Source organism: Lepidochelys olivacea, assembly GCF_965140295.1.
Source record: "Lepidochelys olivacea isolate rLepOli2 genome assembly, chromosome: 28".
Taxonomy (NCBI): Eukaryota; Metazoa; Chordata; order Testudines; family Cheloniidae; genus Lepidochelys; species Lepidochelys olivacea.
The window spans coordinates 7226581-7237857 of NC_140438.1; positions in this window are offsets into that span (position 1 = coordinate 7226581).

The following is an 11277-nucleotide window of genomic DNA, read 5'->3' on the forward strand; positions in this document are numbered from 1 at the left end:
CCTCCCTAGGCAACGCATTCCAGTGTTTCACCACCCTCCTAGTGAAAAAGTTTTTCCTAATATCCAACCTAAACCTCCCCCACTGCAACTTGAGACCATTACTCCTTGTCCTGTCCTCTTCCACCACTGAGAATAGTCTAGAACCATCCTCTCTGGAACCCCCTCTCAGGTAGTTGAAAGCAGCTATCAAATCCCCCCTCATTCTTCTCTTCTGCAGACTAAACAATCCCAGTTCCCTCAGCCTCTCCTCATAAGTCATGTGTTCCAGACCCCTAATCATTTTTGTTGCCCTTCGCTGGACTCTCTCCAATTTATCCACATCCTTCTTGTAGTGTGGGGCCCCAAACTGGACACAGTACTCCAGATGAGGCCTCACCCATGTCAAATAGAGGGGGACGATCACATCCCTCGATCTGCTCGCTATGCCCCTACTTATACATCCCAAAATGCCATTGGCCTTCTTGGCAACAAGGGCACACTGCTGACTCAGATCCAGCTTCTCGTCCACTGTCACCCCTAGGTCCTTTTCCACAGAACTGCTGCCTAGCCATTCGGTCCCTAGTCTGTAGCGGTGCATTGGGTCCTTCCATCCTAAGTGCAGGACCCTGCACTTATCCTTATTGAACCTCATCAGATTTCTTTTGGCCCAATCCTCCAATTTGTCTAGGTCCCTCTGTATCCTATCCCTCCCCTCCAGCGTATCTACCACTCCTCCCAGTTTAGTATCATCCGCAAATTTGCTGAGAATGCAATCCACACCATCCTCCAGATCATTTATGAAGATATTGAACAAAACCGGCCCCAGGACCGACCCCTGGGGCACTCCACTTGACACCGGCTGCCAACTAGACATGGAGCCATTGATCACTACCCGTTGAGCCCGACAATCTAGCCAGCTTTCTACCCACCTTATAGTGCATTCATCCAGCCCATACTTCTTTAACTTGCTGACAAGAATACTGTGGGAGACCGTGTCAAAAGCTTTGCTAAAGTCAAGAAACAATACATCCACTGCTTTCCCCTCATCCACAGAACCAGTAATCTCATCATAGAAGGCTATTAGATTAGTCAGGCATGACCTTCCCTTGGTGAATCCATGCTGGCTGTTCCTGATCACTTTCCTCTCATGTAAGTGCTTCAGGATCGATTCTTTGAGGACCTGCTCCATGATTTTTCCAGGGACTGAAGTGAGGCTGACTGGCCTGTAGTTCCCAGGATCTTCCTTCTTCCCTTTTTTAAAGATTGGCACTACATTAGCCTTTTTCCAGTCATCCAGGACTTCCCCCGTTCGCCACGAGTTTTCAAAGATAATGGCCAATGGCTCTGCAATCACAGCCGCCAGTTCCTTCAGCACTCTCGGATGCAACTCGTCCGGCCCCATGGACTTGTGCACGTCCAGCTTTTCTAAATAGTCCCTAACCACCTCTTTCTCCACAGAGGGCTGGCCATCTATTCCCCATGTTGTGATGCCCAGCACAGCAGTCTGGGAGCTGACCTTGTTCGTGAAGACAGAGGCAAAAAAAGCATTGAGTACATTAGCTTTTTCCACATCCTCTGTCGCTAGGTTGTCTCCCTCATTCATTAAGGGGCCCACACTTTCCTTGGCTTTCTTCTTGTTGCCAACATACCTGAAGAAACCCTTCTTGTTACTCTTAACATCTCTTGCTAGCTGCAGCTCCAGGTGCGATTTGGCCCTCCTAATTTCATTCCTACATGCCCGAGCAATATTTTTATACACTTCCCTGGTCATATGTCCAACCTTCCACTTCTTGTAAGCTTCTTTTTTATGCTTAAGATCCGCTAGGATTTCACCGTTAAGCCAAGCTGGTCGCCTGCCATATTTACTATTCTTTCGACATATCGGGATGGTTTGTCCCTGTAACCTCAACAGGGATTCCTTGAAATACAGCCAGCTCTGCTGGACTCCTTTCCCCTTCATGTTAGTCCCCCAGGGGATCCTACCCATCCGTTCCCTGAGGGAGTCGAAGTCTGCTTTCCTGAAGTCCAGGGTCCGTATCCTGCTGCTTACCTTTCTTCCCTGTGTCAGGATCCTGAACTCAACCAACTCATGGTCACTGCCTCCCAGATTCCCATCCACTTTTGCTTCCCCCACTAATATGAATTAGGAGGCTTTGGTCTCCTTCCCCCGGTGAACCTAGTTGAAAGCCCTCCTCACTAGGTTAGCCAGCCTAGGTTTTGAATCAAAGAATCCAAAGCCTTCTCTCCGACACCACCTGCGTAGCCATTCGTTGAATAGCCCTAAGAAAGTGGTGGCTGCAGCAGGGACCAAAATGGCAGAGAAAAGGTCTAAGCTGCCAAACCCAGAAGGTGGTCAACATCCCACCTAAAACCAAGTTAGGCGAGAGCCAGGCTTAAGCCAACCCCAAAGCCAGGGCTAAGAAGGTGGCCCTGAGAAAGAAGTGAAGAGATTTCCATGGGGATAACTCCTGCCCCCCAACGGCTCTTGTAAGAATCACCATGGGCCTCCCAGAGAGAGCCAGGTCCCTCAGGCAAACAGCCCCACGGAGAGTGAAGGGAGGCGGTGACCTCAGGGAGTGTTTCTCTTCCAGAGGGGAAGGGCTGTGTTTTGTGACACACCTGTCGGGTGATGCGCTGACAGGGCGGCTGTCCATAGGTCCTACATGAACTCGTTCTCTTTGATCGGAAAGTCAGAACCAGCCCTGGCGGGAGTGTGTCCCTGTCACTTCACCAGCTGTACAATAGACTGTGTCTGCATCTCAGCTTTGATTAATCCCTGTTTTTAATTCCTTCCTATTGTGATAATTTCCCAGCACTCTGCCTCATTCCCAGATCAGGTCACAGATAGAATACGGGGAGGAATGGGCTAGTTTGCGTTACACGTGGAAAGTAAGATGCCATAGCATGCGACTGAAAACTCTGCTGGAGGTGGGCAGGAGCCTGTTAGAAAAATCAAATAGCCAAGCTTTACCAAACTGTTACACGTTCAAACCTTGCTTTGTGCACACACTATAAATTGAGGCTCTAAGAAATGGCCACCTTCCTTGAACGCAGATCCTTGTTTTTTGTAACTTTCAGAGGCATTGAAAGGGCAGCTGTTTAAAGATCATGTGATTCTGTTTCATAATCAGCAGCAGAGTTTCTGTAACTTTACCAACCACAGAGCTGGGCGTGTCTGCATCTAACTAATTGCAGGGTTTGTGTAGTACCGGATGTTAGGATATAGATATTCAGGCCTGTCTGCAAAGGCCTGTACTTTAAGAATTTAGGTGTATTCTTATCACTTGGCTAGTTATAGAGGTATAAAAGAAAGAATCAAAATCACTGTCTGCCAGTGTAAGGGCCTTCTCTTACTGTGACAGTCTGAGGCCCTGTTCTTGGACTAAGGTCTTTGGCTAAGGGACAGAGGCAGCCATAAGCTGGGAAGCGACCAGTCACCTCCTCACATCCCAAACCAATCACACTGAAAGAAGGTGCTATTGGGCTGTTAGGATACAATCCTGTCCTGATAGTGCCTATCGCCTCCAGAGAAAGGGAAGTGTCTAGAAGATGTAAAAGGAAATTTAGGTTGATAGTTTTCTGTCTGGTAAGAACTCACTTATCAGTAGACACAGCTGGGAAACTCTTATGTCTTTATAGATGTCGTTGTGAAATCCTCACTTCTGTATTGTTTTGTCTTATAGTTCCCACTTTGCTATTGTTTATTGGCATGGTCTCTGTCTGGTTCTGTGATTGTTTCTGTCTGCTGTATAATTAATTTTGCTGGGTGTAAACTAATTAAGGTGGTGGGATATAATTGGTTAGGTAATCATGTTACAATATGTTAGGATTGGTTAGTTAAATTTCAGTAGAATGATTGGTTAAGGTATAGCTAAGAATATTACTATATAAATTAGGGGCAAACAGGAAGTAAGTTGGAATTCAAAAATAAGGAAAAAGGAACTTGTATTTAAGCTTGCTGGAAGTTCACCCCAATAAACATCGAATTGTTTGCACCTTCGGACTTCGGGTATTGTTGCTCTCTGTTCATGCGAGAAGGACCAGGGAAGTGGGAGAGTGAAGGAATAAGCTCTCTAACACCGGATAGTTAATTGCACAGTCTTACTTCTCTAGTCTCGCTTTCTGGTCTCAGTGAACACTTGTGTAGAATCAGCTAGGTTCCCCTGCCCCTTGATTTTCTCCTAAGTACTCTGTGATTTTGGGCATTTTATTTAAGTTCCCCTCGGGTCAGGAAAATACCATCCCCTTGAAGTAGGTGGGGGAGTGGCCTGTTTATAGACCCTAGAATAAAGAAGCTTTTATGCAGTAGTTTAGCCTTTAAATATGCTGAGATAAAACCAGTCAGTTGAAATGCCAGACCCCAACATAATGGAAATGTTAAGTTACTGTGCATAAAATCAGCTATTCTTAATGGGGGCAGGATCAATCAATTACTAAAGAAACAAACTCTTGGGAAGTAGCTGTAATTTGTCCACAAACCTTTCTTTGTTCTCAAGTGTTATAAGGGAATCACTCCAAGAGGGCAGAGTTAAGGTTATGTGGACATGTACCTTCACTTTGTATTCTGTGCTTTTCCACGGTTTGAGTTTTGCTGAACTCCACATTCTGAAAGGGTTCGAGATACTCACGGGCAACCTTAATTCTGTGTTAACAAAACCTTTTGTTAGTGACAAATAATGAGACTAATCCCCCACTGTTGTAATTTCGCTGACTCCAGTGTACTCTTATCCCCATTATGAGTTGCACGAAAATAAGCAAATTAAAACAATTCAGAACTAAAATACTGTGCAAATGAGGAAACATTGGTAGCTCAAACAATTCAGTTTATTCTTTGTGTGGGTGTAAAAGGCACAGCACATTAATTTATAACCACATTTTTCTTAACTTCTTTAAATCTTATGTATTACATGAACTATATCAAACAGCTTGTTCATTGCAATGACTTTCATGCATTGCCCAGAACATATTTCTAGAATTATTTAAATGCACCCTTCTCCTTGCACAAAAAGGTATTTATTTCATTCTGTGAAGTGTGTGGGTAGCTCAAAGAATTGTTTTTATTTTTCTCTGCGTATGTGAGGGTTACGTTAGTAATGCTAAAAATGTTCCCTTCTCCCTCCAGCACTGCCTCAGGATCACCGGCCCTTTGCAAATTAATCTGCTTCGGTGTCTCTAGGAGGAAAATATTGTTTATATGAAAAAAAACAACCACATTTTTTAGTAAAAGGACTGACACCGAATGGCCACACGATGGAGCCGCAATGTTAGAAATGCAAAGCAAGAAGCTCCTGGTTTGCAGGATAATTAAAACAAGGGATTGACCTCGGCTCCCCTCTGTTCCCAGACACATTTGTTTATTTCTCTGGGAGCCAAACATAAGTTTAAATGAATTTCTCGGGCTGATGAAAGGGGCCTGTGGGATTGATTTCACTTGTAACAAACACAGTGTATAAAAAGCCCCATGGGCTATACAGGGAATGGAGACTGACCCTGAACTGCCTGGTACAAAAGGCTGGTTTCCCAGCTGCACATTTCAAGTGATGGTGTAAATAGCCCAGCCCCTTTCAGGGTTTTGTGCTTCGCCCAGCGCTGCTTGTAAAAATGCGGATGCCATGAATGGGTGTATGGTCTACGGCACAATACCCACGTCTCCTATAGCAATGGAGGGGTGATTCCACCCCCAGTTCTGATGCAGGGAGAGCAGGAGTTAGTTTCAAACACCAGTTTGTGAGGCTGTAATCTGGGGCACCCTGCTCTGTGGGGGGGATCCTGGTAGCTCATCTCAGGGCTGGAGCAGGCCCCTGTTTTAGGGGGTGGCTGCATGGTTTACAACACTCTGATTTCCGAGACAATCTCTCTCCCCTAAAGCCTCAGGTCTGCAGCCCCAGGGAAGATTCCTCTGCTGCGTCAGCGCCTTTCACTCTCTCTCAAGAGGACCAGCAGCCAGGGCTGTGGCTGAGCTATGGGGCATGGGGTGCTAGGAAGGTGGCAGCGGTTTTGTTCAGAGAGAACTGGATTTGACATAACTCACAGCCAACTTGTACACTTAGCGCCTCCCCCACCCCCAACCTGGAAACGAGGACACCACTCACCACCTCCCTGGACACTCAATTACAGACCTAAAAGTGGCAATTCTTCAACAAAAAAACTTCAAGAACAGACTCCAACGAGCAACTGCAGAACTGGAATGAATTTGCAAACTGGACACCATTAAATTAGGCTTGAATGAAGACTGGGAGTGGATGGGTCATTACACAAAGTAAAATTATTTCCCCATGCTAATTTCTCCCCTACTGTTATTCACACCTTAGAATCATAGAATATCAGGGTTGGAAGGGACCTCAGGAGGTCATCTAGTCCAACCCCCTGCTCAAAAGCAGGACCAATCCCCAACTAAAACATCCCAGCCAGGGCTTTGTCAAGCCTGACCTTAAAAACTTCTAAGGAAGGAGATTCCACCACCTCCCTAGGCAACGCATTCCAGTGTTTCACCACCCTCCTAGTGAAAAAGTTTTTCCTAATATCCAACCTAAACCTCCCCCACTGCAACTTGAGACCATTACTCCTTGTCCTGTCCTCTTCCACCACTGAGAATAGACCTTCTTGTCAACTCTTTGAAATGAGCCATCCTGATTATCATGACAAAAGTTTTTTTTTCTCCTGCTGATAATAGCAAACCTTAATTGATTAGTCTCATTAAAGTTGGTATGGCAACACCCATTTTTCATGTTCTCTGTATATATATATACTTCCTACTGTATTTTCCACTGCATGCATCCGATGAGGTGGGGTTTAGCCCACAAAAGCTTATGCCTAAATAAATCGGTTAGTCTCTGAGGTGCCACAAGTACTCCTCGTTCTTTTTGCGGATACAGACTAACACGGCTGTTACTCTGAAACCACTTACAAAAAATTTGGCCTTGCTTAAAGTTAGGCAGATAGAACGAAAACAGCTGCACGCTGCAGTTTTACTGATGGGGATAGATACGCTGAAAGGACAGATGCATGAGAACGGAGGGGGGAATGTGGACAACTGACTATTTTGGTGGTCTGTGTTTGTAAGGTTTTTTTGCTGAAGCTGCTTTGCTGACAAAGAGAATAATGAATTGTTATTGGGTGTTACTAGGGAAATGGTTAGCCTTCCAGGTGCTGACTTTCCGTTGTGCCGGGGGATGCTCGACCCCCCGGCTCTGCCCCAGGCCCCACCCACAATTCACTCCTTCCCTCAAGGCCACACCCCCAACCTGCCCCTGCCACACCTCTTCCCGCCCCCACCCCTGAGCGCACGGCATCTTCGCTCCTCCCACTCCCACCCCTGTCCCAGCCTCCCGCACACCACGAAACATCTGATTGTGGCACGTGGGGAGGGAGGGGGAAGCACTGATTGGAGGGGCCCGTGGGTGGGCAGGACGCGCTGGGGGAGAGGGAGATGCTGATAGAGGGACTGCTGGGATACCATATTCCCCCCCATGGGTGCTCCCGGAGTTGGCGCCTCTGGGGGCTGTTGTGAGTTATGTGCTTTGTTTGGAGAAAATCTATGAAGAGTTTAATTAGAAAGTGTGCTTTGGAGCAGTCCAAAGAAGCTTTCCTTTGGGGAAGGATCTGACACCAAAATTCCTCAGCAGCTGGACAGAAGGGGGACCCCTGGAAGGCTGGTTGCTGATTCCTCTAAACCATCTTAGACTTTGGTAAATATAAAAGTTTAGGATGCTCTGAACCTACTGCTACAGCATATATATGTGTGTGTGCTTGAGACCTAATAAAGAATAGTTTCAGATAAAAGCACTTGGTTGCATGAATCATTTAGCAGACAGAGGAGCTTTGTCCCCATTGATTTATTCCTGGCTTCCTGGAGAGAAATAGGTAAGTTACCATTGCTTTGCTTTCAGAAAACTCTGGGTAACAATAGCTGAGTGGTTAAGGTGTTGGCCTGGAAAACCAATGGATTGTCCCTGGACCGGTTCAAATTCTGTTCACAGCAGTGGCTAAAGCCACAGGGTTATTCAGGGCAATACATTGATACAACCCCTAAAATAGTCTCAATTCACTCTCTCTGTCCCAAGGAAACTCCACTGTGCACCATTCACGTAGATACTGTAGATCAACACTAGTAGGGTCAGAAATATCCCCACCCAGCTGGGAATGGGAGGGGAATTTTCAAAACCACCTAAGTAATTTAGGAGCTCAGATGCCAGGGAAGGTCAGTGGGGTTTGTGAGCCTAATGTGCCTCGGGGCTGCTGAAAGTCCCACCCACCGTGTTTCTTGGGATGATGGTCAGTGTTGAAGGAGAAGGGGGAATCTTTGAGTCCTGGAGAGAAAGATCGATGGTCTACACGGAAAAGTCACGTCAGGCCAGCTACGTCGCTCAGGGGTGTGGATTTCTCACCCCCGCCGCGTGACACAATTACGCCGACCTAATCCCTGGCGTAGACAGAGGTCTGTCAATGTAGCTACCACCTCTTGGGGAGGGGGATTTCCTGTGCCAACAGGAACCTCTCCCATCAGCATAGGTAGTATCTATAGTGAAGCTGCAGCACTGTCAAGGGAGCATTTCAAGTGTAGACAAGCTCGGTCCCATCCGCACAGAAAAAAGGGCAAGAAAATGGAGGGACAGTCGGTGCTTAGAGAGAAGAGACACAGGAGCTGTAGAGAGAGACAAAAAAAAAAAAGAAAAAAAAAAAGAAGAAGAAGGGAGTGTAGCCAGGGATATATCAGAGAGACGTAGGCTATAGAGGTGAAATATGAGTATTAATTAATGTTGTAACACAGGGGCCTCTGGCCTGTTGAAATAGGAAATGAGCCTGAGACATAAGGCCTTGTGTGGGGACTGAGGCTTGAACCAAAGTAGTGGTCAAGCTTTGCTGATATAAAGCAAAGGTCTGGCTGTGAGCACAAGTCACACTCTGCTCGCGTGCAAGCTCACAGAACCTGGCCAGAACAGGGCCAGTATTGCAAAAACACACACATTCCTGAGAGGTGCTAGGCACAGGACATTCGTGCAAACACTTTCCAGAAGGATGGTTCCAGAACACACTGATATCAAGAATGGTACAAACACATTCCCCAAAGATAACAGGAACACGCTGACCTCTCTTAAGGATAAGGTCAGGATGACAACATGATGGATAGAAATGTTGCAGACAAGAGAAACTCACTTACAGACCCTGACAGTCTAACTGGGTAAATGGTTATACAACTTGTCTCCTTAAATAGCTTAACAGAAATCTACTTTAAAGCTTATTAAAAGAAATTCCATTTGAAATAGAAATAATTAAATCTATACTGGGTCTGCATTGTCACATATTTTATTTCTCTCACATATTCTACACCCAGATCTTTGGAGTGAAGTATTATTTCAAAACTCCTCGTCTGAAAAGAATAAATCACATCAAATAAGCTTTTCAGGATTAGCCACCATGGCCTGTATTTCTAACAAACATATATAACTTTCATTTTTCCACTCTAATTTGGGATTTCACAGTCTCTTGCTCTTTAATCAATAATTAACTTCATGTTTATTTTCATTGGTAACAATACCATATTGAGATTACAACACCTTATCATATATGTAATATTTCTTTTAATCCCCATTTCCAGCAAGTGAACCAATGTGTAAAAGGTACCCCCAACATGCGTCCCACTTCTGTGAGTTCATCTATCTTTGGGTCGTCTGCGTAGGTGTTAGTGGAAGGGGTCTGTAGCAAAGCAACGACTCACCGGTGCAGCGCCTCCTGCAGGTCATCTTGGGAATTAGCTCAGCTCCAGCTTTGGAGCACCTCCTTCTGGCCAGTACCTCGCCTGCCTTAGGCCCTGTGTCCCTCCTGGACCCCGGTGCCCCTTTCCTCAGGGTTCTGCCCCCAGCAGTACCCCCTTACTTTGGGTCTGCCCTCCTAGGGGAACCCCCAACCCTCTGTCCCCAGCTCGCCTCAGTGGTTACTGCCAGTCATCATCTAGCCCCCTTTCACTGGGGCAGACTGCAGTCTGTAATGGCCACTCATCACTGGCAAGGGGGTAGGACCAGCTGCCTCTGCCTAACCCTGGGCTGCACCTCTGCAGCCCCCATACTCCTTTAGGCCTTAACCAAGGCCTCAGCCTGGGGAGTTGCCAGGCTGGAGCTCCCCAGCTCCTCTTGCCCTTCCCCAGCCCTGCTCTGCTTCAGATACCCTGTGCTCCCAGGCAGCTAGGCCCTTCCCACTCCAGGTCTAGAGTGAGACTTCTCTGTCTCCTGGCTCCACAGCTCTTTGATCCAGGCCAGCTGTGGCCTGATTAAGCCAGCCACACCTGGGGCCAACTACCTCGCCAGCCTCCCTCAGCTGCTCTTAAGCCCTTTTGCCTTGGAGTGGGGCAGCTGCCCCACTACAGGGTCTCACACTATATGGAAAAGTTTGCATCATGAGAAAAAGCACCTTTATTCTAATTTCACGTTTTAATCTTTCAAAGTAGCTGGAAGTAGAGAAATGAGTAAGACAAGAGCAAAATGAAGAGACAAAAGCGTAGAATCAGGATTCAAACGTCATATATCCTGCAGTCTGAACCTGCAGCCTAACACACCCTTTCCCTCATTGGTTACCTCCACTTGCATAGCATGGAAATCCTTCCTGTCCAACAAGGCAGCCAGACTGGGATCCATGGAGAAGGAATGTCCTCTGAAGGCATGAACTGTTTTTCTCTTTGCCTCATGAAACCTTGGATCCAAATGGCAAAGGGTAAATTGTTCCCAACCTCAACATGGCATTCCTTGGGAGTGTAATTAGTGCTACTGAACTAGGGGAGTGGTATTCTAAAGACAGCTTTACCTGGCCATAGTTCATTATAAACCAACAAATTAGTGCCTATTTCTACCTGAATTCTTGACAAATCCTTGGTATTGGTCAGGGTAACTTTACCTTTCTCTGGAGCAGAATCCTTTACCAAACCACCCAAAATGTCAGCAGTACCACTGGAGGATGGCTTCCCCAAACTTGCCCACTCTATTTCTGTAGTCTACACTTCCACGGTAAGTCGACCTAAGTTACGCTACTCCAGCGACATGAATAACTGGAGCTGGAGTCAACGTAGCTTAGGTCGACTTACTGCAGTGTCTACACTGTGTTGCATGTCTTACCTTAAACCTCTCGTTCCAGTGGAGTACCGGAATCGACAGGAGAGCACTCTGTGATCAATTTAGCAGGTCTTCACTACAGCGGTTAAATCGACCCCCGCTGCATCAATCACAGCAGCATCAATCCTCAGTAAGTGTAGACATGGCCTAAGTTAAGAATGAGGCACAGACCTGAATCAGAATCTCTGATTTTATT